This window comes from Sminthopsis crassicaudata, chromosome 3, assembly GCF_048593235.1.
Source record: "Sminthopsis crassicaudata isolate SCR6 chromosome 3, ASM4859323v1, whole genome shotgun sequence".
Lineage (NCBI taxonomy): Eukaryota > Metazoa > Chordata > Mammalia > Dasyuromorphia > Dasyuridae > Sminthopsis > Sminthopsis crassicaudata.
This window is the reverse complement of record NC_133619.1, coordinates 489,672,345-489,699,217: the sequence shown is the minus strand read 5'-3', so window position 1 is coordinate 489,699,217 and position 26,873 is coordinate 489,672,345. Positions and strand designations below refer to the sequence as shown.

The 26,873-nt window shown below is 37.9% G+C and overlaps 1 long non-coding RNA gene across 3 annotated transcripts in view; it reads left to right on the top strand.

Annotated features, from left to right (window-relative positions):
* The window catches only part of LOC141563115 (uncharacterized), a 97,719-nt gene that overhangs the window by 6,977 nt on the left and 63,869 nt on the right, over positions 1-26,873 (top strand). For 2 of the 3 annotated variants that reach the window (XR_012488331.1, XR_012488329.1), the window contains one exon: positions 20,975-21,164. The exons of the other annotated variant lie outside the window; for it this stretch is intronic. This is a non-coding gene — a long non-coding RNA (uncharacterized LOC141563115). The remainder of the gene's footprint in view (positions 1-20,974; positions 21,165-26,873) is intronic. 3 annotated transcript variants of the gene reach the window in all.

Here is a 26,873-nt window from a genome sequence, read left to right as displayed (position 1 = left end):
TCTCTGAAGGTACTAGGGGCTAATTGCTTTCTGAGGTGGGAGAAGAGGCTTCTGGCTAGGAGAATGCTGTGCAGACAAATTCTAGGCACAATAAATACAATTCACCTGGCAGTAAACATGGGAACTCTCATTGGAACTGTTTGTTTCTGCTGAAGCTTTTTTTGGGAGGGACGAGGTGGTAGAGAAGGAGTTTGTTGAAAGGAGGGAGGAGTATAGACCTACACTGACACTGAAGAGACACTTTCATTCTCTATTGCCAGAGAGTAATTTCTCCCATTTCTCAAAAGCTGAAGAAAGAGCAGAGCTCAGAAACAGTGAGATCTGACTCTCTCAGCCACGGCTGGTTTGGCTCCGTAGGTGCCTATACAAGAGCATAGCAAACAGCTGCTTCCTTGCCCCTGGGGACCCTGGAGCCCAAGGGAGGCACATAGACATGTGACAAGTCAGCAGAGGAGAACTCGGAACAAATGCCATATTGGCATTATGGAATAAACCAAAGCCTGGGAACAGAGGGCTGTTGGAGGGCTAGGGAACAATAGGGGAAAAGGAAAAGAAAGACAAGTATGTTGGGGGGTGTGTGTGGAGGGAACACTAACCTTCTGACTCTGGATAAAGGAAACTCATCAGAGCTGATGGGACCAAATCTGAGGTCCTGGAGTGTGTGTGTGTGTGTGTGTGTGTGTGTGTGTGTGTGTGTGTGTGCACTATCCCTGAACCAAGGTGATTGTGCTTGAGATAGATTTTCCTTGTGCCTTGTTCTAGGGATTTCTGCTCATTACAATGAGCGTTTTTCCTGATAATTTAATTAGCCTCATGAGCATTCTCCCATTCCTCCAACTCCATCTCTCCTTTAGCCTGTCATATCTTTTTGTTAAAAAAAAAAGCCCAAACATAAAACCTAGAGGTAGCTATACCGTCCTGGTGGAAGGCGGGCAGTCTGTGGAATGGAGATAATTTGATGGTTGCCTAGTTGCATTTAAGGAGCTGTGAGGTCACGCCTGCAGTGTCCTTGCCATGGAGTATATGGACTAGAGAATGAGTGTGAGCCATACAGAACCCCTTGGTCCCTACACTACTGTGTGAGCTCTCCAGCTCTGTTCTTGAAAGTGCATGGTCATTTTGAGCTTTCTAGTCTCTAATCCCTCATTCAGTAATGCAAACACCCTAAATCCTCAATAATGTAGGTTTTACTGTCTCATATATACATATCTATGTTATGGCACTGAGACTGGCTCTGTTGATGAGAGGCATATGCTCCCACATCTGGACACCCAGTGATTTCAGGAATCCGGACAGCATACCTGGGCTTGGCAGGAGAGGGATCTCTGAGACTAAGCTTACCATCTGTGCACAATCCAATTCTGTGACATTTGGAGGGTGTGTGGGAAAGCTTGTGAGCTTGTGAGATTGTGTGTGTGTGTGTGTGTGTGTGTGTGTGTGTGAGAGAGAGAGAGAGAGAGAGAGAGAGAGAGAGAGAGAGAGAGAGAGAGAGAGAGAGAGAGGCAGAGACACAGAGAGGGTGGGGAAAGAAGGGAGAGAAGGAAGGAGGGAGAGGAAGAGAGAATGTGTGATTATGTTACTTTGAACAAAACAGGATTTTTATTTAAAGTGACTATAGCCTCCTTTGGCCAGCTTGAAATAAAGAGATGAGGATGAGGGGGGTAGGTGGTTGAGTAGGTTGGAGAACCTAAGAAGGATTTGCTTAGAGACTGAATTCAATGGTTTATCTCTCAGAAATCAGTGTAGAGAGAAGAATGTAATGGAAGACCTTCTGAGCTCCTGGATTCTTGGTCCCCCAATCCACCTCTTTCCCAGATATATTAGCATTGCCTTTAGATCACTACAAGTCTACTTGGATGTAAGGAGCTCTTTTCTATACTGAGCTGAGCTGTGGTGACCCATAGAGACAATTCTAGTATTATATCCAGAAGGACAGTTAGCTAGTTTGTTGTACAGGGTAAAAGAAGCTTAAACTTAGGTCAGTGATTGGGCCTATCATTTATTCATTGTCCAGCCTTGGCCTAGTCAAATTAAATAGCTTACTTGAGTCTCAGTTTCCTCATCTTTAAAATGGGTATAATTTTACTTCCATTATCTACTTTAAAGGGTTCCTGTGAAGATAGAGCTATACTATGTCTTCTTGCAAAATGCTTTGTAAATGTGAACTATCATTTTGTCTACCATAATTTCTGAGAAAAAAAAGAATCAATATTCTGGATTTGAGTGTTTGGCAAAATTTTGGGTATCTTAAAATCTACTGGAAATAATGTAAACATGTTTTCAAAGGAGGAAATCCAAGTTACCAACAACCATATAAAAATGTTCTAAATCACTATTAGATAAAAGCAAATGAAAGTAATCAAGATTTGAACTCATTTTAATCAGCTTAAGAAAGATGATCAAAAGGAGAGAGAGAGAGAGAGAGAGAGAGAGAGAGAGAGAGAGAGAGAGAGAGAGAGAGAGAGAGAGAGAGAGAAACATTGGAGGGGCTATAGGAAAACAGGCATAGTAGTGAACATTGTAGGTGGAACTATGAATTAGTGTAGCTATTCTGGAATTTGGAACTTGAAAATGTGTTTTCAAAGTCATTAAAATGTACATAACCTCTAACGAGCAATGTTCTTAATAAGCCTATGTATCCCAAAGAGAACAAAGAAAGAGGATTAATATGTACCTTTGTATGTACAAAGATAAATATATACATATATATGTATGTATGTATATAGTACCTCTTTTTATCATTGCAAAGAAGTGAAAATGAAGGGGAATGCCATCTTTTGGGGAATAGCTGATTATTTGATGGTAATGAATGTGATATAATACCATTATGCCAAATTTTAGTCAGAATATATCTATGAAACCTTAGAATATCCCTGTGAGATAGGTGTGACTTGAGATGGTGTGTGTGTGAAAAGAGGGAGATTATAGGGATTCACTTCTTTTAGAGCCTGGAAAACAGTCCCAGAGTGGAAAGGATACTTGCCCAAGGTCAGATAGAAGGTCCTCGACTCCTCCAATAGCCTTTCATTCTGCTTTGTTAGAGGGTTTAGAAGAAGTCAGTAACCCTCAGTGGAGAAGCTTATTTTTTTCCTTTCTCTGTCTAGGTGAAGGCTGGAGCCCCATCCATCAGCTCAAATGGTTTTTCTAGGAGTGATGAGTCTCCCAACCTCCCTGAAGGATCCCACAATTAAACAGGCAGGGAAATGTATTTCATGAAATATGCATAGAGTTTTTTTTTCCCTACAAAGCCATTTAAACTTCCTTGAGCCAATGGTGGAGTGAATGATGAGATGAGCCATCTCTTACAACACACCGTTGGGCTCTAGACATTGATGACCACTGTGGGGCCTCAGGTTGAATATCTGCCAAGGCTTGGGGGAATGGGAGAATTTCCCTAAAGGATAATGGAATTATTTCCCTTAGCCATGAGATTTTTTTTTGGCTTCCTTAGGGAGGGGGAAAAAGGAATACTAATTTGTAATGTGAATATAGCTTCTCTACTCTACCTTGCCAAGGAATAAGCAACCACATACCAGACCTAGGCCTTCCACTTTCTGACCACCTGAGAGTTTCTGCCCCCCCTTGTCTCCCCTCAATGTCAGAGGTGGCACTTAGTAATTGTGCTGTTGATTTTCCGACAGCCCATTCCTGACTCCCATGGCTAATGGCTCCTTGTCAGTATCAGAGTTGGAGTAAATTCTTCATTATTGGAGGGATCTGACATGTAAGAACAACTGGAGTAAATTGATTGTATTTTCCAAATCATCACCCAGCCTCTAATTCTATCTCTGAGACGAGTAATTTGAACCAGAATTAGCTCCTAAATTAAGAATCCAGGCACTTGATGGAGAAGAGAAAAGCAGTCCTATGTGCATCTCAGTGTCCAGGAAAATATTTCGAGAAAAGCTGGGCTCTGAGAGGAGACTTTGAGAAAGGAGATGGAGAAATGAATTGCTGGCAAATGTTGACAATCAGGTTTGATGGGGGGGTATTTGCCCATCCCTATTGCCAAACTCGTGTTTGGTACTGGTGATAATGTAATCACATGAGCAGAGAGGTGAATATACTGGAGGAAGATCACCACATTCTTATCTACCTTGTGTATAAAAGCTCATGAAAAGATTTTTATTCCAAGATTAACGAGGGTAGATTTGACTCAGAGTGAGAACATTTCATGGAGTCCTAGAATGCATGGAGGGAATCTCAGACATTATCAAGTTTAACCTCTTTATTTAACAGAGTAGGAAACAGATTTACAGTTTAAAGTAGCTTATCCTAGGTCAAAGAACTTAGTTGCAGAGTTTAGACTGGTACCAGGTCTCTTTGCCATTTTGAATGCTCTTTCCAGGGTACTATGCTACTTTTAAACACTGATATAGACATATATATGTTTTCATATGTATATATATGTATATACATACATACATATGTATTTGCATATGTATGTATGCAAATATAAAAAGACAAAACATATACAAAGTAATTTGGGGGAATGCTAGCAGCTGAGTCTTATGTAGGACTTCACAGTTGAGTTTTAGAGGAAACTAAGGATTCTAAGAGATGGAAGGAGCACATTCTGGACTTCTATAGAGAAAGGAGATAGGATTTGCTATCTTGTTGGGATGGCATATGTGATATATGAAAAGAAATGTGAAAAGAAATAATGTGTGAATAAGCTTGGAAAGATAGGCTGGAGCCCCATTGTTAAATACCAGAGAAAGGATTTTGTATTTTATCCTTGAAACAATGGGGAACCACTGGAATTTTTTGAATAGGAGAATGCCGTGGTCAAGCCTGTGCTTTAGGAATATCATTTTGGCAGCCATGTGAAGTCTGCTAGGGAAAGGGATATTTATTAGTCTGGGGAAGTTATTTAGGATACTCTTCTAATTGTACAGGCAAAAAGTGACTGGGTTCTAAACAATGCTGATGGTCAAGTCAAATTAAGGAGCATTTATTAAGTGCTTACTATATGTCCACTACTGTGCTAAATGTCAGGAAGGCACATAAAGTGTTGTGTGCATGAAGAGAAGGGGGTAGATACAAGAGATAATGTAGAAGTAAAACTAATAATACTCAACAACTGATTAGATATGTGGAATGGGAGAACCCTTTTGCCCTTAAACCAAGCTCCTGCCCATGCCTTTCCACCTCTGCTCAACATTAATTTTGTATGCCATTCATCCTTCATATGTTGGCCTCTACTTACTTCCCAGGTCCCAGCACCTATTTGATCCCTCATTTCTCCTTCATTCTATAATATAATCCTCTTCCTTAGATGGGGAAGAACCTGCTAGCTTAATCCAGTATCTCTGTGACTAGATGGCCTTAGCTCTTGGGGCAGAGAGAAGCGGGTTTATTCAAGATATCTGAGATATTTATCCACACTTCAATACTGTGATTCAGTTGGTTTTTTTCTTGCCCATTCTGGCCATTTCTGCTACTAGTGAGTTCACAGGACTTCCATTCTGTGGAAGGCCCAAAGACCAACCATCCTTCATTCTCCAGGCTTTGCAAGCCTGATTTAACTGCCTTCCTATTTTTCAGTGGTCCCTTTTTATGTTGATTTCCTAAAATAAAAGCTTCTTAAGGGCAGCGATTGTCCTTTTTATTTGTGTCACCAGTACTTAACAGCATGTGATATAAAGTGAGCACTTAATAGATGCTTGTAGGGGGTACAGTGGATAATGTCAGATCTGTTGGGAAGACCTGAGTTCAATTTTGGACTTGGACTTTTATTAACTATGTGACTCTAGACTCTAAATAATATTATCTCTCTCTGCTTCAGTTTCTTCAATAATAAAAAGGGTATCATGACAGCACCTGTCTCCCAGGGTTATTGTGAGGATCAAATGAGATGTTTGTAAAGAAACTAAGCATAGTGTCTGGTACATTGCGGTTGTTCTTAGTTGTGCTTGACTTTTCATGGGGTTTTCTTGATGAAGATTCTGGGGTGGTTTGCCATTTCCTTCTCCAGCTCATTTTACAGATGAGGAACTGAGGTAAATAGGTGAAAGTGACTTGCTTGGAGTCACACAGCTAGTTTCTGTGGTCAGATTTTAATTTAAGAAAATGTCTTCCTGATTACAAATTTAGTGCTCTATCGTGTATCCTTCCTCCCTCCTCCCTTTATTTCTCCCCTTTCTTTTCTCCTTCTCTTTTCCTTCCTTTCCTTCCTTTCCTTCCTTTCCTTCCTTTCCTTCCTTCCCTTCCTTTCCTTCCTTCCTTTCTTCCTTCCTTCCTTCCTTCCTTCCTTCCTTCCTTCCTTCCTTCCTTCCTTCCTTCCTTCCTTCCTTCCTTCCTTCCTTCCTTTCCTTCCTTCCTTCCTTTCCTTCCTTCCTTTCCTTCCTTCCTTCCTTCCTTCCTTCCTTCCTTCCTTCCTTCCTTCCTTCCTTCCTTCCTTCCTTCCTTCCTTCCTTCCTTCCTTCCTTCCTTCCTTCCTTCCTTCCTTCCTTCCTTCCTTCCTTCCTTCCTTCCTTCCTTCCTTCCTTCCTTCCTTTCCTTCCTTCCTTCCTTCCTTCCTTCCTTCCTTCCTTCCTTCCTTCCTTCCTTCCTTCCTTCCTTCCTTCCTTCCTTCCTTCCTTCCTTCCTTCCTTCCTTCCTTATTTATAAGGCTGCATTATAAAGCTTCATATATTTCCAAGTGTGTTTGTGTATATCTATAATAAAGTCTTAATGAATGAAATAAAAAAGTTATCAATAGTAATATTGTTAGGTACCATAGAGCTAATGATGCAGTTTGGCTACAGAGAGTAACAATAGGAGGAACAAGTGATAGCTGTAGATATTTCCTTAAGGGAAGGAAAAATTTCCCTATAATCAGAACTGTCCAAAAGTGGAATGGATGTTTTGGTAGGGGTGCATACGTGTGTGTGTGTGTGTGTGTGTGTGTGTGTGTGTGTGTGAAAGACCCACATCACTGCAGGTCTTTAAATGGAGGTTGGATGATTACTTGTTAGCAATGTGAGAAAAGGGATTTTTATTCAAGGATGGAATGGAATAGATGACTTTTGAGTAACTGTCCAATCTTGGGATTCTATGAATGGGTAAAGGGATTCTTCTTGTACCCAAGGTTAGCTCGATTGATTGATTGGTTGATCTAGGATGCTTTTTGTAGAAAAATTCAACAGGTTTGTGCACACACACATATTCTCTCTCTCTCTCTCTCTCTCTCTCTCTCTCTCTCTCTCTCTCTCTCTCTCTCTCTCTTCTCTCTCTCTCTCTCTCTCTCTCTCTCTCTCTCTCTCTTCTCTCTCTCTCTCTCTCTCTCTCTCTCTCTCTCTCTCTCTCTCTCTCTCTCTCTCTCTCTCTCTCTCTCTCTCTCTCTCTCTGTCTCTGTGTCTCTCTCTCTTCCTAAAATGAGTCACTAGACTTGGGTTATAAGTTAGCATTCTGCGGATTTTGCTTTTCTAATCCATCACATTGTTACAGAAGCCTGCTTAATGCTGCTCTCTGAGCTCCGTACAGCTGCAGCTCCTTCAAGAGACCCCCCCTCTGCTCCCCCTTCCCCGCTGCCAACCAAGCTTGCATACACAAGATTGCATTTTTCTTTTAGGAAGGATCAAATTGGCCACTTCGGCTCACGCTCAAAGCAGCTGTTTATTTGTTGTTTTCATGTTTTCGACTGTTGTGATGAGGTTTGCTTCCTTTTCTTTTAACTGAATTACGTGGCATTTAGTTCTTCCCCATGTGCTTGAGGGAAGCTGGAGCCTGCCTGTCATGGTGCCACAGTGGGGAGGGGGGACTTGGAGGGAAGAGAAAGGGAGAGAGAGAAAAAGGGGGAATGGGGTTTCTTTCTCAGGCTACAAAGGGAAAAGCAGAGCAAGGTAGTGTGGTGCAGTGAAGAGAGCTTTGACTCCACAGTCAGATGAGATTTTTGACTCTGACTCCTATTAGCTGTGTGATCCAAGGCACTCAATTTATCTGGGTCTCAATTTCTTTATCTATAAAATGAGTAATATATTGTCTCTGAGTTCCCTAAAAGCTCTAGGACTCTATGATTCTTTGAAAGAGAACTACATGGCAGAGTCACTTTGCCCTGTTTGCCTCAGTTTCCTCATCTGCAAAATGAGCTGAAGAAGGAAATGGCATCTTTGCTAAGGAAACTCTAAATGGAGTCACAAGGAATTGGGCAGGACTTAAATGATTGAAGCACAACAGCAAATGAGGTACTAGAAAAGACTTCCTATGAAATATGTGTTTTATTTGAGTCCTGAAGGAAGCCAAGGCTTCCTTGGTGCAGAAGTAAGGAAAGAGACCTTTTCAGGCATGGGAGAGCAGGTGGAGACATAGGGCAGCAGGTAGCTCAGTGTGGATGGGCTATCGACCACGTAGAAGGGAGTAATGTATAAGAAGGCAGATAAAATAGAACCGTTAGCATAAAGTGGACACAACTATTCCTAAACAGGTGGACCTATTAAGGAGACTTTCTAAGAACTCAAAGCATCACTTTCCCTTCCCCACCTTCCCATTTCCTGAAAGTACCAAAGATGTAGATTATTCTATAAGCTACTAGACAAATGATCATTTTCCCTCCTGGAGGAGCTGACTTTTTTTTTTAATCTCATGCCTTTGGAGTAGAGTTGAGGAATATCGTTACTGTGGAAAGCTTTGCTTGAAGAATATGCTGGACAGAAGGAGACAGGAGGGTATTAGACTGAAAAATAACTCACATTTAGGGCTGTAAGGATTTGTAAGATGCTTCCCTCACAAAAAAGCCATTAAGCGGACCGGTTGATAGAGCACCATGCCTGGAGTCAGGAAGATCTAAGAAATTCAACCTCAGAGTCTGAGCTGTGTCTGAGCTGTATGACCCTGGACAAGACACAGTCCTGTTTGCCTCAGTTTTCTCATCTGTAAAATGAGCTGGAGAAGGAAATGGCAACCACTCTTGCATCTTTGTCAAGAAAACCCCAAATGGGGTCATAGGGAGTCTGAAATAATTCTTCACAAAATTTATGTGAGATAGGTAGTCCAATTATTGTTTTGCAAATGAGGAAACTGAGTCTTAGAGAAATAATGTGACATGCCCATGGTCCCATTGCTACTAAATATCAGAACTAAGACTTGAGTTTAGAGTCTGTTAACTCCAGGTCACTTACTTATTCCATGAAACCTTGCAGCTTCTCTATGACTAAATAACTTTTCAAGGTTCCTTTCAGCCCTTAAGCTTAAATGTTTGATCCTTATTAGTTCTCTGAGTACTGAAGGCAACCACTTCCAGACACCTAAAGCATTTCAGATGTTTCCAACAGAGAAGTCGTAGCCTTCCTTTGTAGGTGAGTATCTGTGCCACATGGGAGGAATCAGTTAACCTTATTGGGCCTGGATGTCCACATCTATAAAATGAAGGCATTAGAATGGCTAATCTCTAAGGTCTTTTCCAGTTCTGAATTTCAATGATTCAGTGTTTCTAAGGCATTCCCAAATTGTTCCCAAACAGTCTCCTTTTATAATTAGTTTGGCATTCTAGAGGGTTTTTTGACAAAAAAAAAAAAACCAAACAAACAAAAAACAAAAACAAAAACAAAAACAAAAACCTTAAGAAGGACCTCATTTGGAAACCTCTAGGAATTCTAATTTCCCTCCAGATTCCCCTGATATTGTGATGGACACCGCTCTCTCCCCATTTAGTTCACTTAAGACAGAGGTTTTGTTTTTACTAGTGGCAAAGGGCAAGGAATTAACATAAAACCAACCTGGAGAATACAAAACTGGTGTATGGAATCTGATAGATTGCCTTTAGTCCTCATTTAGTCATTTTGTTACTTAGACAGCTTCCTGAAGTAATTAGCCCCTCATCTACCTACTTTCCCTCCTGACTTGGCCAGCAAGTGTAACATCATGGAAAGAACATGATAACATAGGGGAGGAAAATCCAAGCCACCTCAGACACTGGAGCTATACTGTCCCTCCCAGACTTTATTGGTTTTTATTCTGCATTCACCACAGGATGCAGTATTTCAGTTCAGTCTGACTCTTTGTGACCCTGTTGTACATAACACGCCAATACTGTCCATTGGGTTTTCTTGGCATGGGCTCCCTACGTGCCACCACTTACATGATCCAAAAATACAGCTCCCTTCCTACTGAGACACCTTTAAACATCCCGGTGGGAATACCAATGAAATAAAATACATCAATAAAAATAGCTTATTTTTGAATAATACTATGAAGTTTTCAAAGTCTTTTCTCATTTGATCTTCACAACAACTCTGTAGGTAAGTACCAGTAATTATGCTCATTTTATCCAAAAGCAACTGAAACTCAGGATAAATGTCTTGCTCTGGGTCATACAACTGATAAATATTTGAGGTAAAATTGGTGTCCAGGTCTTTCTGTCTCCAAGTTCACTCCAGTTCCACTGCATCACACTGTTGCAACTACTTGCATCACTGTGGTAGGATTATCCAAAGGTAACTTTCCCTGGACAGAGTATGAGTTCCATTCCTCTGTCCCCTTACATTCCATAGTGGGGGGTAGAACTGGGGCCAGAGAAGACTGAGAACTCATTTTATCCTTTCTCCATAGTTCTCACCCATCAGATTTTAGGGTGTTACGACTGTCTGAATCCATTATTAATCTTTCACATTTGCAAGGTGGTTTCTCACCCCTTTTCAGGGGGATTATAGAATTCCATCGCATCCTAGAATATCATTTTGTAATTTTATAACAGTCCAGTGGCTTGCACGTGTTTATGGTGATAACACAAATCATAAGGGAATGGTCATTTCATCAGCCTTTTCTGTTAGAAAAACTTGCTAGCAGTTTTATTAATGCCATGTGTTATAATAAAAATTAAACATGATTAGTAATAACAATAATAATAATAGAGTAGGAGCTCCATGGGACAAGGACTGTGGCTAATCTTTCCTGTGCTTCCTAAGTGCTGTGTCCCTTGATGGACTCCACCTAATATAATTGTTGATGACTATGTGGGTTGGCAGGTTGGCCTGGAGTTGCCCTTTTGGGCAAAATAAATAAAATAAAGTACTGTAGTGTGCTGGGTTCTAGAGGGGTGGATGGTAGGTGGGCAGTTCTGAGTTCCCAGAACCATGATTACATTTCTATAGCAATAGCAATAGTGCAGAAAAATGTAAAACTGAAGGTTAGGAACTTGGTCAAACTTGGAGTTTTTGTGAGACTCTGCTAAGTTTTCCTGAAGCAAAATTCTCCTTCTGGCCTCATGCTGCACCCCCTCTCCCTAGAAGTAAATTACAGTTCTTCACAGCAGGATTAGCTGATGCTTTTAATAATAATGTAAGAAGATTATTTTTCCTTCCTGATTAAGCTTCTAAGGAAAAAAAAATATAAACACAATTCTGAGTAACGGACGTTCTTCCTTAAAATCAGCAAGACAATATTCTTTCCCTGTCACTGGAGGAACGTTGGATGGGGGTGGTGCTTGAATATTTTCTTGAATATCATTCTTTAAGTCTCCTAGGGAGAAGCCTTCTCCTTCCTTAAAGCATTTCAACATTCTATTTGAACCAGGCTTCAGCCCTCTTTTCTCTGGGTATAGTTAGAGTGACAATTTCCTGACTAGTCAGTGTGAAATTAGGAGATGGGGTACATTGAAGGACAGAGGTAGAGAAAAAGAGAACTCTTTTCTTTCTCCTTAGCTCTAGGACTGTGGGGAAGGGTACCTACCATTCATAGCTCAAGTGGTCTCCATAGCCTTTAAGTATCCCTGGGGGGTTGCCCAGTACCTTGTTACCAAGGCCAGGAGTCCTGGTGCTCTAACTCATATAGTAACTGCTTGGTACCCTCGTTTCCTTTATGATAAGCATATCAAGCTGATAATGAATCAATTTAGTTGGTAATTATTCACAAAGCAACGGTAAGTTCTTTATAATTTAACTACCTCTTCCTTGGGCATAGCCAAGCCTTTTTTGTGTATCTCTTGCAGAGATTCCTGCCCACACATTATTGCTGAAAAAAACCCTTGGGGCCTAATAAAAACAGAATATCTGGTCACTTAAATATAATATAACATGATCCAGTTTAGTTCAATTTTACTTGGAATTCTTTCTGTTTCCTGGCATTTGTCTTTTCTTCAAAATGTCCATCCCCTCGTTCAAATCACCTACCCTTTGAATTTAACTCCATATGAAATTAGCCTTGATCCTAAACACTGTTGAACTAAAATGTTTATTGTTTAAACTACTCAGAAAACCATATGGAATATTTGGAAATTCCAGTCACACCCACAAGAAATCAGAGTTTTAGTGTAAGAGCTTTGACTTGTGGCTAACTGAACCATTTCAGTTGTTTCCCACTCTTTGTGACCCTATTTGAAATTTTTCTGGTAGAGATATTGGAGTGATTTGTCATTTCCTTCTCCAGTTCATTTTACAGATGAGTAACTGAGAAGAATGGGTTAAGTGATCTGCCCAGGTCCCACAGTAGTAAATATCTGAGGCCAGATTTGAGCTCAGGAAGAAGAATCCTTTTGATTTCAGGCCAGATGTATCCATTGTGCCATTATGTGCCTCTTTTCTAAATCTTACTTTTTTCATCTGTAAAATGGGCATAAAGGAGGTAGAATCCTGTTCCTAGAGTCAAGAAGACTCATCTTTTTGAGTTCAAATCTGACCTCAGATACTTAATAGCTGTGTGACCCTGGGCAAGTCACTTAACCCTGTTTGCCTCAGTTTCCTGAAATGAAAAAATGAGGTAGAGAAAGAAATGAAAAACCACTCCATTGTCTTTGTGAAGAAAACTCCAAAAAAGGTCATAAAGAGTCACATATGACTAAAACAACTGAATAATAACAACAAAAAGAGTGGCTATAAAGAAACAGTGAGGCTAAGGTGATAGATTACTGATATTGGAGCCAGGAAAATCTGGGTTAAAATCTCACTTCAGATTCTGACTAATTGTGTGACCCTTGGCTGGGCACATAATCTCTATGTGCCTCAGATGGCTCCTTTTGCTTTTTGTACTATTAGGGGTTCTTAACCTTAAGTCTGTGAGCTTAAAAAATTGATTGACTTCCTTTATAATTCCATTTATCTTATGCAAGTTCTGAGAATAGATCCATAAAGCTTTGCCAGACTACCCATGGGATCCATGATCCAGAAACTTTAAGAACCCCTGTACTAGGTCATGGATAAGTCTCAATTTACCATAACTGGTGGGGCTTCTTACACCAAGAGCTCCCCATATTGATTCTCCATTCATTAGTGTCATTATAGAAATTGGAGACAAAATCTACTCCCTTTACCTTATGGCTATTGCAAGAATCAAATGATCTAATAAATATGATAGCTCTTTGGAAATCATAAGTTTCCATATAAATGCAAGGTATGATTATGATAAGATTGTCCAGAGGGAGCTACTCAAAGTGATGGGCATCATAAGGCCTGAAAATGGCTTATCTTCTTACCATGTGGGAATGGAGAATTCCCCCTGGGAAGGTTAAGATGCTAATATCATCATTAGCATTATCGGGCAGAAGGGAAACAACCTATTAACGTTCCATCAGCACTCTGAGAGACCTAAGCAACATGCATTTGGCTTTCTATAATGAAAGAATGTGGCTAATAATTAAAATTAAGTGACCCCTACACATGGCTCCACAATTAATGGAAGTCTGGTGAAGCTATCAGAAATGTTTTCTTTTCCCTCCTTCCTTCTTTCTTGAAAGACAAATAACCAAAAGGAGTGAATAGGTAATCTGTAGCTTCTGTTTATAAACAGTTATACTTCAGTAGCTCCAAGCTTATATTTCAACTTCTTTGCCTTCCCTTGTCCAGCAAGTCACTTGACCTCTAAATCCCCCAGCCAGCTCTCTAAGATGCAGAGACATTTTTCAGTAGAGGATATCACTCTTTTGGAATTTCCTATACACTTCAGTCATAAATTTAGTTTAAAAAGTTTTTTTAAAGGACTTTTCTCACAATATCTTTGTGAAGTATGGAATATAAACAAGATTAACTCCATGCTAAATAGATCTTGGGGGAGATTAAGAGACTCATCTGAGGTCACACAGCTTTGAAATGTCATAGGAGGATTCAAATCCAATTTTCCTCAGTTCAGATTACAGCACTCTTTCTACGATACTATGCTGTTTTCATGATAATGATGATAAAGATGATGATATTGATAATGATGAAGATGATAGTAGTAATAATAAAAATAAAGAACTAATTGTAGTTGGTTTTTATGTAATGCTTTAAAATTTGCAACACAATGATAAACAGGTAGATTTCAGAAAAACCTGGAAAGACTTGTACAAACTGTTGCAGAATGAAATGAGTTGACCCAGGAAAGCATTGTACACAGTATTAGCAACATGGCATGATGATCGATTATGCTTGATTTATCTCCCCTCATCAACACAAAGATCCAAGACAAATTAAAGGACTCATGAAGGAAAACTCTATCCATAACCAGAAAAATAACTGATGGACTTGGAATGCAGATAGATGACTATTTTTTTCACTTAGTTTATTCTTTCTTGTGATCTTTTCCTCTTTTGACCTGTTTCTTTTTTCAAACTATGACTACTATGTAAATATGCTTTACATGATAACATATGAATAAACTAGATCAAACTGCCTCCCTTCTTCAGAAAAGGGGAAGGAAGAGGAGAGAGAGAGGGATGAGAAAACTTTGGAACTCAAAATCTTATAAAATTAATGCTAAAAAATTTTCTTGTCATGTATCTGGGGAAAATTAAAAGACTATCACAACATTTTTTAAAAAGAACTTGCAAAATACATATATACATATGTTGAAGGGAGTGACTCTGTAGGGAGGTCATAGCTGGTGATCAAGGTCATTCAACCAAAAGTCTAAGGAATATCAGATGTAGAAAAGATGTCTTTAGCATTCTTCTTTCTCCACGGCAAGCTTCTAATTTGGATGAACAGTCTTAAGAGTCAGGCTTCTTGCCTCATAGACTCCTCTGTAAGCACAATGGCAGAGGTAACACAAATGTGCTGACTATATTTTATCTGACATTCCTATTAGAGTTAAGGCTTTTTGAATAGTAAGTTATCAATATATGCAAATTGGCATATGATGGCATGCAAAGCAGTGTGTATAACTCTACTTCCCTAGATTACTGGTAATATGCTAGCTTCATGCAACTCTTTACTTGGTCTAAGTGACCTAGATAATTCAGGCTCAAATGTGAAGATTTTTTGAGAGAGGTCTGAATAATCTGGGGAGTTACCAGAGAAAACTATAGTTTTCCTACAAACAAAACCAGTATAGACCCAATTCCCTAAATTCTCCATTCTAATATAATGGAAAGAGTATATGAATTCCATGTCTAGGTTCTGACACTAACTAGCAGTCAGCTAATAAGAATTTATTAAGGGCTTACTGAAGGGTAGCTGGATGATGCAGTGGATAGAGTTAAAGCTCTAAAGTCAGGAGGACCCTTGTTCAAATGGCATCTCAACTCTTGCCAACTGTGTGACTTTGGGCAAGTCACTTAATCCTATTTGCCTGTTTCTGCTAGAAAAGGAAATAGACCACTCCAGTATGCAAAAACAAACAATCCCCCCAAATCCCCAAACACAGAAAATGGGGTCACAGCGAGTCAGACTGAGCCATTCATGTTTGAAACAATCCAACAACAGTTACAAATGACTTACTATGTGCCAGGTCCTGGGATAAGCATGAAGGATGCAAAGAAAAGTCTTTAAGGAGCTTATATTCTAATGAGGGAAACAGCAAGCAAAAAAACTATATACTAACAAATATATATTGATTAGATGGAAGATAGTCTGAGAAAAGAATCACTAGGGTGTGGCAGGAGGTGCTGATGTGGTAGAAACCTGGAAAATCCTCCTGTATGGGAGGGATTTGAGTTGAATCTTGAAGGAAGCCAAGGAAGGCAAAGGTGGGGAGGAGAGCATCCTGGGCATGGGAGACAGTCAGTAAAAAGACATGTATGAAGAACAGCCTAAAGGATCAGGGGAGAATAAAATATAAGAAGATTGGAAAAGTTGGAAAGGGCTGGGTTGTGAAAGGTTTTAAATGGCAAATTTGCTTCTGGAGTCACTGGAGTTTATCAAATATATGGGGAGACATAATCAAATTAATTTTTCTTCCTCTGTAAAATTTAAACTGTTTACCTCACACACTGTCTTAAGGATAGAAGGGTCTTCTCTATGTGAAAATTGTACATTTGGAAAAGCAGGAAGCAGCTCTTGCCTCCTCCTTCCTGGGTCTTGCTTCTCTCTTACATGGTCAACAATGAAGGGTCTTCACACTCGGCTTCCATGCCAGAGGCTGCACCAAGTGTGAGGGATATAAGGCAAAGATCGTGGAGCAGAAGGAATGATGAAGAAATGCAAATCTTATTATGAAAATGTCCAGAGCAATAATGGAAGAGGAGAGGAGACTTGCCTCATACAGAGAGAAAGGGACAAATGGTGTTTTAAAGATAAACTGTGTGATAAAGACCTTGATGATTCCATTTTGTTTTTCTTATCATTTGATAGAAGAAAATACCTCCCTGAACAAACAGCAGCAAAAGTCCCTCCATCTGGCACACTTAAAGATGGGAAGACAGAATGAGGGAAGGTAGTTCTGTGAATAGCTGAATAGAAAATGGCATTTTCCTTCTGGTAGAAGGCTTGAGCTGGACTGGGCTGTAGCTTCCTCTGCTTATTGAATGTGTGACCCAGCATGAGATATTTCATCTGTTTTGTCATATGGAAACGGAGACCATAAAATTAACTCTAATTAATTTGAGGGAGTGTCCTTTTTGTTCCCTGATGCTGGAATAATCTTCCTGAAATATCAATTTCATTGTGTCAATTTTCTAATAAAAAATTCCTTGATAGATTTTCATAAAATTCAAGTTATCTAGTCTGGCATTCAAGGCCTGCTATAATCTGATTCTCACCTTTCTTTCACCCGTCTCTCATTTTTGCCTGCCACTGCTCTCCTCTGTTCTTTGAATGCACTTTATGCTTTTCTGCTTCCCTATCTTCAGCACCTTGAGGGTTGGGGCTCTTTTATCCTGTTCCTTTTTATTCTCAGGACTCAGCTGCAAAGTGGTCACTTAATAAATATTTATTGCCTGTTGAATACTTTTGCCCAGGCAATTCTAATTGCCTCAAATATTAAATCTTACTCACCCTTCAAGGCTCAGGTTAAAAATCAACTTTTCTGTGAAGCTTTCTCTGAACTGTCAGCTCTGGACTCTCCTCCTCTGCATCCTATAATCTTGTGCTTTTTGCAACAGAATTTGGAGATGGATATGTCTTTACAGATCAATTAGCAAGACTGCCTCATTTTACTGAAGTACAGGGAGGTCAAGTAATTTGCACAGATTGAATTAATGGCATCATGCAAACATAGGTGTTCTAACCATAAAACAAGGACTCCTTTTACTGTACCCCAGTATTGTTAATCATGTAATGTTTCTTATAATTAGATATCACTTCAAGTGTGAGTCTCGACCTCCTTTCTAAATAAAAAGCTCATAGAGCCATAGGATTGCTTAATGCTGCAGGGGTCCTCAGAAGCTAGTGAGTATGTGCCCCTTTCTCTCTTCTGACATCACAACTATTCTGGTGCAGCTCTTGTCACCTCATGACTAGACTACTGCAATATCCTGCTGGTTGGTTTTTCCTGGCTCAAGTATCTCCCCACTTCTATCCATCTTCTACTAAGCTGTCAAATTAATCTTCCTAAAGTATTGGTCTGACCACATCAACCCCTTATTCAATCAATTCCACTGGCTCCCTATCACCTTCAGGATCAAATATAAAAACCCTCTGTTTGTCATTCAAAGCCCTTCATAACCTGCAAGCCCCCCCTCCACCTTTGTAGTCTTCCTACACATTACTCACTCCCATTTCCATCAAGTGACACTGACCTCCTTATTCTTCATTATGTAAGACACTCCAAATACTTTCACTGGCTGTCTCTTATGCCCAGAACACTTTTTTTTTTAAAAAAAATCTCTGCTTCCTGGTTTCTTTTAAGTCTCAGGAAAAATTTTACCATCTTCTAAAAGCATTTCTTAATCCACCTTAATGCTAGTTTCTTCTCTCTATTGGTTATTTCTAAATTATCCGATATATATATATATGTGTGTGTGTGTGTGTGTGTATGTGTATGTGAATATATGCACACACATGCATACAAACACATGAGGTATATGTGTAATACACATATGATCTATGTCATATTTGTTTGCATATACACATATATTTGAGTAAACACCTAGATATATGAGATATATAAGATAATTGAGTGATAATCAACAGAAAGAAAGCATTATTCTGGGAAAGCTGGGTTGTACAATGGAAAAGAGTTTTGTTCTTGGAATTGGGAAGATGTCTTCATAAATTCTAATCTAGTCTCAGGCACTTTCTTTTCTTTTTTTTAATTTTTAATTTTGATTTTCTCCAGGTACATATAAAAATAACATTTTTGTTATGCATGTGTATTCTTTTTTTAAATATATTTCCTTATGATATGTTGGGAAAGAAAAATCTGAAGAAAAAGGAAAAGTCACAAGAGGGAAAAAACAAGAAAAAGAAAAAAAGTGATCATAGCATGTGTTGATTTACATTCAGTCTCCATAGTTCTCTCTCTGGATGCAGATGGCGTTTTCCACCCAAAGTAAATTGGGATTGCCTTGGATCACTGAACTACTGAAAAGAACCAAGTTAGATACTTTCTAACTGGATGAGTCACTTAACTCTGTTTGCCTCAGTTTCCTCATCTGTGAAATGAGTTGGAGAAGGAAATAGGAGACTATTATCTTTGCCAAGAAAACTTCAAATGAGGTCATAGAGAGTCAGACATGATGAACAACAACATATTTATTCTATATTAGCTCATTAGAAAGTGAGCTCCTTGACAGTAGGGATTGCTTTTTTATTTGGTTTGGTAATTGTCTTTGCTTTGTATCCATAGTGCTTAGTACAATGGTTTATACATATTTATTGACCTGACTTATACCTTATACCCCTATAACTTATACAAGTTGTTCTCTAACTTTAACTTGAATACCTCCAATAAAGAGGTATTCTCTCCAATTAGCCCAATCAACTTGTGAATAGCTCTAATTATTAGGAAGTTTCTTCTTATCTCAAACATACATTTGTCTTTTTTTCAACTGCTATCCACTGTACCTAGCTCTGCCTTCTAGGTCCAAGCAGTAGTCCAAGATTACATTAACTTTTGGGGCTATTATATTTAGTTGAAGATTGAGCTCCCAGATCTTTTTTTTTTCTTCAGAAAACTATTGCCCAACTACCCCTTTCCTTTTAGCATTTGTGAACTTTCCTATTTTGAGCCAAAGTATATGCAATGGAAAGAATGCTGAGTTTGGTATCTGAGGACATGGGTTCAAATCCCATCTCTGGCATTTACTATCTGAGTGGTCTTGGGCAAGTTATATAACTTCTTCCTGCCTTCTCTTACATCATCTGTAAAAATATGGAATTGGACTAGATCTCTAAGATCCTTCTATTCTGAATTTATGGTCTTGTGATTGCACAATTTATTACTGTTAAGCTTTATTATCAGTGGTTTAGAATGTGGTCTTTTTTGTAAAATCTTGCAGAAAAAACTAATGGAAGATCAAGAGTAGTGCTGCTTCATAAAATAGAAAGAAAGCAGTATGAGTAAAAAGACACTTTAAGAAAAATATCCAATGAAACAAAGTCATCCTGAGGACATTTAAGGATGAAAATGGAAGGAGGACCACAAACAAACAAAAAAACCATGGAAAATATTTTCAAAGATTTTTGTAACAAACTTTTTTCACTATTAAGATCAGTGGAGTCATTGATTATACTTAGATTATCGTATTCCAACACTAGTCATTTATTTATTGGGGAGGTAGAAATGGCAGTGAGAGAAAAAAACAGAAGAGAGCAACTGGATTAGATTAAGGATACACAGAAGGGTGATAAAAGATACATAATTGTGAAGATCTTGAGGAACTGATTCACAACATAACTGTATGAGAGAAAGACAACAAAAGCGTGAGAATTTATTTTATAAATTAAGACCAATAATTTCAAAAAAAGCAATCATGAAAGAAGCATTTACTAAATTAAATGCTTACTTTCCTATTATACATATGGACATCAATTATAATATATGTATGTGTGTTTGGGTGAATATATATGCATATATATGTATATGTATGTATATTGTCAACTGAACTGGAAACAGCTTCTAACTTGTGGATGGCCAGAACCACACAAGGCATGCTAGAGGCAGGAGAGTCAGGACACAAACAGTCGTTCAATTAATATCACAGCAAGGAAAATAGTGTTTGCAAATAGAAATCCCCACTCCCTTGAAAGAGAGCTTAATATTACTGATGCCAGAGCTACTTACATACATGAAAAGGGTTGGCCCACAACACAATCATTCTGAGATTTTGAGATAGTTCTCATGGTTAGCATTTCTTGAGAAAATACAGATGTTCTTGGGTCCCATGGGAACAGTTATTGTCTCAAATCTTAAGGAGCATAGTCACCCCGTGGGTTCTGAATGGGAACAGGAGTGAAGTACCTATTAGTGATAAGGAATAGGGATTGTGAACATGTGATAGATGACCCTGGGAAATAGGAAAGCTAAATTCTTTAGTGACACTTTGCAGAGGGTGAGATCATTCCATTGTGCAAATGATTTTTGTTGTGTCAAATGCAGGGCACAACCTCATTGTTGAAACTTAGTTTTGGAAAATAGGATATCTCCAAACTATTTTAATGATATGTATATATTCCCACATATATGTATATGAACCATATATTATAAGAATAATCTAATTATTGAGGACATCCTTGATGATGTGATTAGTAGGCAACATGGAGGCTTTTGTAGAAACATTCTACAGTAGACCACATCTTCATCATCACACACTTTGCTGAAAGACACTGAGAATATAAAACCTCAATGTTCTTATTATTTGTTAATTATTAAAAAGTCTTTGATCCAGTAAATCAAAATATTGCTATGAAGATTCTTTTCTACTTAGGTATCTTTCTGCATTCATCAAATTTATTCAAGATTTTATGAAAGAAATAATAACAGAGAGAAGATAAGCTGCTGATCATTAATATCAAGTGAGACATAAAACGGGAGACATATGTTTTCCAGTGGAGTTCATCACTGTCATGGCGAAGAACCAATGGAGTTCAAGTTGAAAAGGGATTCTTTGTAGATTGGTGAGTTCTTCCAGATACTTTTGTTTGTAAGTGATATTATGTTGATTGCATCAATGACTGGGACGTCCTCAATGAAGTCCATAACCATTAAAGAAATTAGTTTTACAATTTTGAAAAGCCCATCCTATAAAACAGAAAGAAAAAAACACCCCAAATGTTTAACAAATATGTGAAGAAGGCTTCTTGTCTAAACTACAGCATATTTTAGCACCAAAAGAAACCTGCTTTTTGCTCCTCAGAGCCCCTTCCAGAATTTTCCCTTCTTTCTTCACTCATCAATGCTTCTTTCTTGATGTTCATTCCAGGTATATCACGTTATTCACATCCAAGTGACTGTCACCTATCAGCCCCTAGGTCATTCTCTTTCTTTTCCCATAGAATTCAATAACAAACTCATAGTCATAGGATCATAGGATCATTGATTTTGAGCTAGAAGGGAATTTACATGCTATCAGTTAGCTGTCCCTTTTACATCATCTCCTACTCTTAGAATCGGGGACTTCATCTTAGATGTTAATTATTGTTCCTGACTTCTTAGTTTATTAACGTTCTCAGCTCCCATGATCTGTATTCTACCTCAGGGACACACAGAGATGGTCAGATCGCAAGTGTTTTACTTCCCCATCTATTACTCCCAAATTCCTTTATCTTACCATAATCTCCCATCCTTCTAGTTCTTCCTGTACCTTACTTCTCTTAAACCGATTTTCTATCCTCCATGAAACATCCAGTGTCTCCACGCAACCCTTCTTTCTCAGGTCAACACCTGACAACTCTTTCCTCCCTTCGAAACATTGGTCCTTTAGTTAACCAATGCTAATCAACACTGATCTCAACTCATGGACTTCTTACTTCCTCTAACATTGTTTCTTCCTTTTCAAACTAATCTGGATCACTCTCACCATTATTGTTCTCTGCTCTTGCTTGCATGTTGCTAAATTCCATTTGAGAATGGCATTACACAACCATGCTAGGTGACACAATAGATGGAGAACTGAGCCTGGAGTCAGGAACATATGAGTTCAAATATGGCCTCAAACATCTCCTGAGCAAATCACTTAACCACTGTCTACCTCAGTTTCCCCCCCAAAGTAGAAAATAATAGCACCTATCTTGCAAGGTTGGTATGAGGGTCAAAGGAGATATTTGTAAAGCATGGGAAGAGTTTAATAAATTCTTCCCCTTCTCCTATTCTGACTATTTCCACTACAAATTTATGGTAATTGATATCAATGGACCCATCACTGATGGAATCAAATTTACTTACTTTTTGCAGATTGGCTCATAATTCTATTTCCTAATTATTTTTATTTAAATATAATTTTTCATTAAGTATTTTTAAATTGCACATACAAACTTAATGTTCCTTTTAAAGTGTTTTGAGTTCCAAATTATCTTCTACCCTTCTCTTCTTGAGAAAACAAACAATCTGATATCTATTATGCAGGTGACAATAGGAACAGTTAGTTGGTGCAGTGGATAGAATGGCAGTCCAGCAAGATGTGTCTTCCAGGGTACAAATCTGGCCTGTGACACTAGCTGGGTGACTCTGGGCAAATCACTTCATCCCCTTTGCCCATTTACTCATCTGTAACATGAGGTGGAGAAGTCTTCTACTCTCTTTGCTAAGAAAACGCTAAATGAGGTCATAAAGAATCAGACATGGTGACTGAAGACTAATAAGTGCACATGACATGCAAAACATGTTTCCATATTAGTCACATTGAAAAAGAGAAGACAAAACAAAAAAATAAAGTAAGAAAGTATGTTTCAATTTGCATTCAGAGTTCACCTCTCTCTTTGAAGGTAGGATAGCATTTTCATGGGTCCTTTGGAATTGTCTTGGATCGTTGTCTTAATTGGAAAAGTTAAGTTGACTATCCTTACAGTATGGCTGTTACTGGGCACAGAATTCTTCTAAATCTGCTCACTTTACTTTGTTTTTAATTTTCTTTGATAGCCATTTTTCTTTGTCATTACTTTTTAATTTTCAATAGTATTTTATTTTCTAAATACATGTAAAGATAGTTTTCAGCATTCATTTTTATAAAGCTTTATGTTCCAGATTTTTCTTCCTCCCTCCCTCATCTCTCCCTATCCCCAAGAAAAGCAATCTGATATAATTCTTTTAAACATATTTTCATATTTGTCACATTGTGCAAGAAAAGTCAGACCAAAAGGGAAAAAATGAGAAAGAAAAAAACAGGTGAAAATATTATACTTCGATTCCCATTCATTTTCCGTAATTCTCTTTCTGGATATAGATGGCTTCTTCCATCCCAAGTTTATTGGAATTGCCTTTGATCCCTGAATTGCTGAGAAGAACCAAGTCTATCATAGTTGTTCACCATATAGTCTTGTTGCTGTGTACAATCTTTTCCTGATTCTTCTTGCTTCATTCAGCATCAGTTCATGGAAATCTTTCCAGGTTTTTCTGAAATCAGTCTGCTTATCAGTTTCTTATAGAATAATAACATTCCATTATGTTCAAAAACCATAATTTGTTCAACCATTCCTCAACTTATGGGCATTCACTCAATTTCCAGTTCCTTGTCACTACAAAAAGGGCTGCCACAAACATTTTTGTGCATGTGAATCCTTTCCCCTCTTTTAGAATTTTTTTGGGATACAGATTCAATAGTGGCACTGCTGGATTAAAGGATATGCACAGTTTTATAACCCTTTGGGCATAGTTCCAAATTGCTCTTAGAATGGTTGGATCATTTCACAATTCCAACAATGCATCAGTGTCCCAGTTTTCCCATAGCCCCTCCAACATTCATCATTATCTTTTCCTGTCATTTTAGCCATTCTGACAGGTGTGAGGTGATACCTTGGAGTTGGCTTAATTTGCATTTCTCTAATTGATAGTGATTTAAAGCATTTTTATGTGACTAGAAATGGGCTTTAATTTCATCTATTCCTTCCCTCTGGTTTTTATTAATAATATATGGAAATGCTAATGATTTATGTAGGTTTACTGGGAAGGCTTCAAGTTTATCCCCATTACAAATAATGCTGCCTTTTGGTTTTAAATAGGTACTACTTATAAATTTAAGAAAATCTCTATTTATACCTATGCTTCCCCATTGTTTTTAATAGGCCTGGGCATTTGTCAAAGGCCTTTTCTGTATTATTAATATAATCATACTGTTTTTGTTGTTTTAGTCATTTGCATGGTCAATTATGCTTATAGTTATCCTAATATTAAGCTAGCCTTGCATTTCTGATATAAATCCCTTCTGGTCAAATTCACTTGCAAACCCAACTCATTTTGGGAATTTTTTCTTAGGGAGCTCATTGATGGCTTTTTCATTTTCTTTTTTGAGATAGTATTATTTAACATTCTATTTCATCTTCTATTAATCTAGGAAGTTTATGTAAATATTCATCCATTTCACATAGATTGTTGGTTTTATTGGCATATTGGGCATAATAACTCCTAATAATTGCTTTAATTTCATCTTCATTAGTGGTACATTCACACTTTTCATTTTTAAAACTAATAATTTGTTTTTTTCTTTCTTTTAAGAAAAATCAAATTAATGAATGATTTATTTCTTTTATTGTTTTTTTTTTTCCTTTTATTTATCAGTTCATTAGTTTTCAACCAGTTGAGTTCTGGTTTCTAATCCATTCTGCTGTGTGGTTCTGTTTAATGGTTAAGTTCATCCCAATCACATTCATAGTTATGACTAGTAATGTGTATTTTCCTCCATCCTATTTTTCTCTATTTATCTTTCTCTTTTTTTATCCTATCCCTCTCCTAAAGTCTGTTTTGCTTCTGACCATTGCCTTTTTTTTGGTCCATCCTTCTTTTTATTCTCCCTCCCTTCTCTTACCTCCTTCCTTTCTTACTTCCCTGTTGGTAAAATGGATTTCTGTTACCAACTGAACACACCCATACTCACACCTTCCCTCTCCCCCCCTCTCTTTTTCTCTCCCTCCCTCTTTGAAATTCATGGGGGAGTGAGGTTTTAACATTGCTTGCTCCTCTTCTCCATTTTTCCTCTACTGTAAAAGTTCTTCCTTGCATGTCTCTTTTATGAAAGATAATTTCTCCCTTTTTCCTTCTCCCTTTCCTCTTCTCCTTATCTATTTTTTTACTTCACCCAAACATCACTGATTCATTCCTATACTTTCTTTCTGTCTTCTAATTGCCCTATAATGATACAATTCTATAGTTAAAGTTTAACTTTATTGAATTCCTTATGCTTTCTCTTTCATGTTTGCCTTTTTTATTTATTGTATTTCAAAGTCAAATTTTGTATTCAACTCTAGTCTTTTTTTATTATAGGTTTTTATTTACAAGATATATGCATAGATAATTTTTCAGCATTGACAATTGCAAAACCTTTTGTTCCAACTTTTCCCTTCCTTCTCCCCACCCCTTCCCCCAGATGGCAGGTTGACCAATACATGTTAAATATATTAAAGTATAAGTTAAATACTATATATATATATACATATATATGTATATATATATAGTGTATATATACATATATGTATGTATGTGTATATATACATATATATATACACATACATACATATATGTATATATATACACATACATACATATATGTATATATACACATGTCCAAACAGTTATTTTGCTGCACAAAAAGAATCGGACTTTGAAGTAATGTGAAGGAAATAAAAAATGCACGCAGACAAAAATAGAGGGATTGGGAATTCTATGTAATGGTTCATAGTCATTTCCCAGAGTTCTTTCACTGGGTGTAGCTGGTTCAGTACATTACTGCTCTATTGGAACTGATTTGGTTCATCTCATTGTTGAAGAGGACCAGGTCCATCAGAATTGATCATCATATAGTATTGTTGATCTCCTGGTTCTGCTCATTTCAGTCAGCATCAGTTCATGTAAGTCTCTCCAAGTCTTTCTGTATCCATCCTGCTGGTCATATCTTACAGAACAATAATATCCCATAATATTCATATACCACAACTTATTCAGCCATTCTCCAATTGATGGGCATCCACTCAGTTTCCAGTTTCTGGCCACCACAAAGAGGGCTGCCACAAACATTCTTGCACATACAGGTCCCTTTCCCTTCTTTAAGATCTCTTTGGGATATAAGCCCAGGAGTAACACTGCTGGATCAAAGGGCATATGCACAGTTTGATAACTTTTTGCAACTTTAGTCTTTTCATCAGGAATATTTGAAATGCCTCTATTTCATTAAATATCCATTTTCCCTTGAAGAATTGTACTCACTTTTGCTGGGTAGGTTGTAATCATATCCACTCTTTATGTGGTAGCTGGTAAAATCTTGTGTGATCCTGACTGTAGCTTCCCCCCAACATATCTCCCAATCCCACATTGCCTGCTTAATCAAGTTCTTTAATCAGAATAATTATTCAAAGCAGGTAATCTAATTATTACTGATTTATGTATCTGTCACAGATTAGTAACTTGAAGCTCCAAGATGGCAAATTATTTACTCAAGTTTACACTGTTAACTTGTAGTATGACTGGAACTCATAGTTTGGTTTCAAGTCAAAGACTCTTTCCATTTTATAGTATTGCAATTACAATTTTTTGAAGCCTTGGTTTTCATTACAACATTACTTGCTTCTCAGAATCTCTAGCCTACTTAAATGACATGGTACTTCCTGTAAATTAATAAGTTTTTTTGGTGATAAATATTAGCATAAAATAATAGCATATCTAAACCCAGTTACATTTCG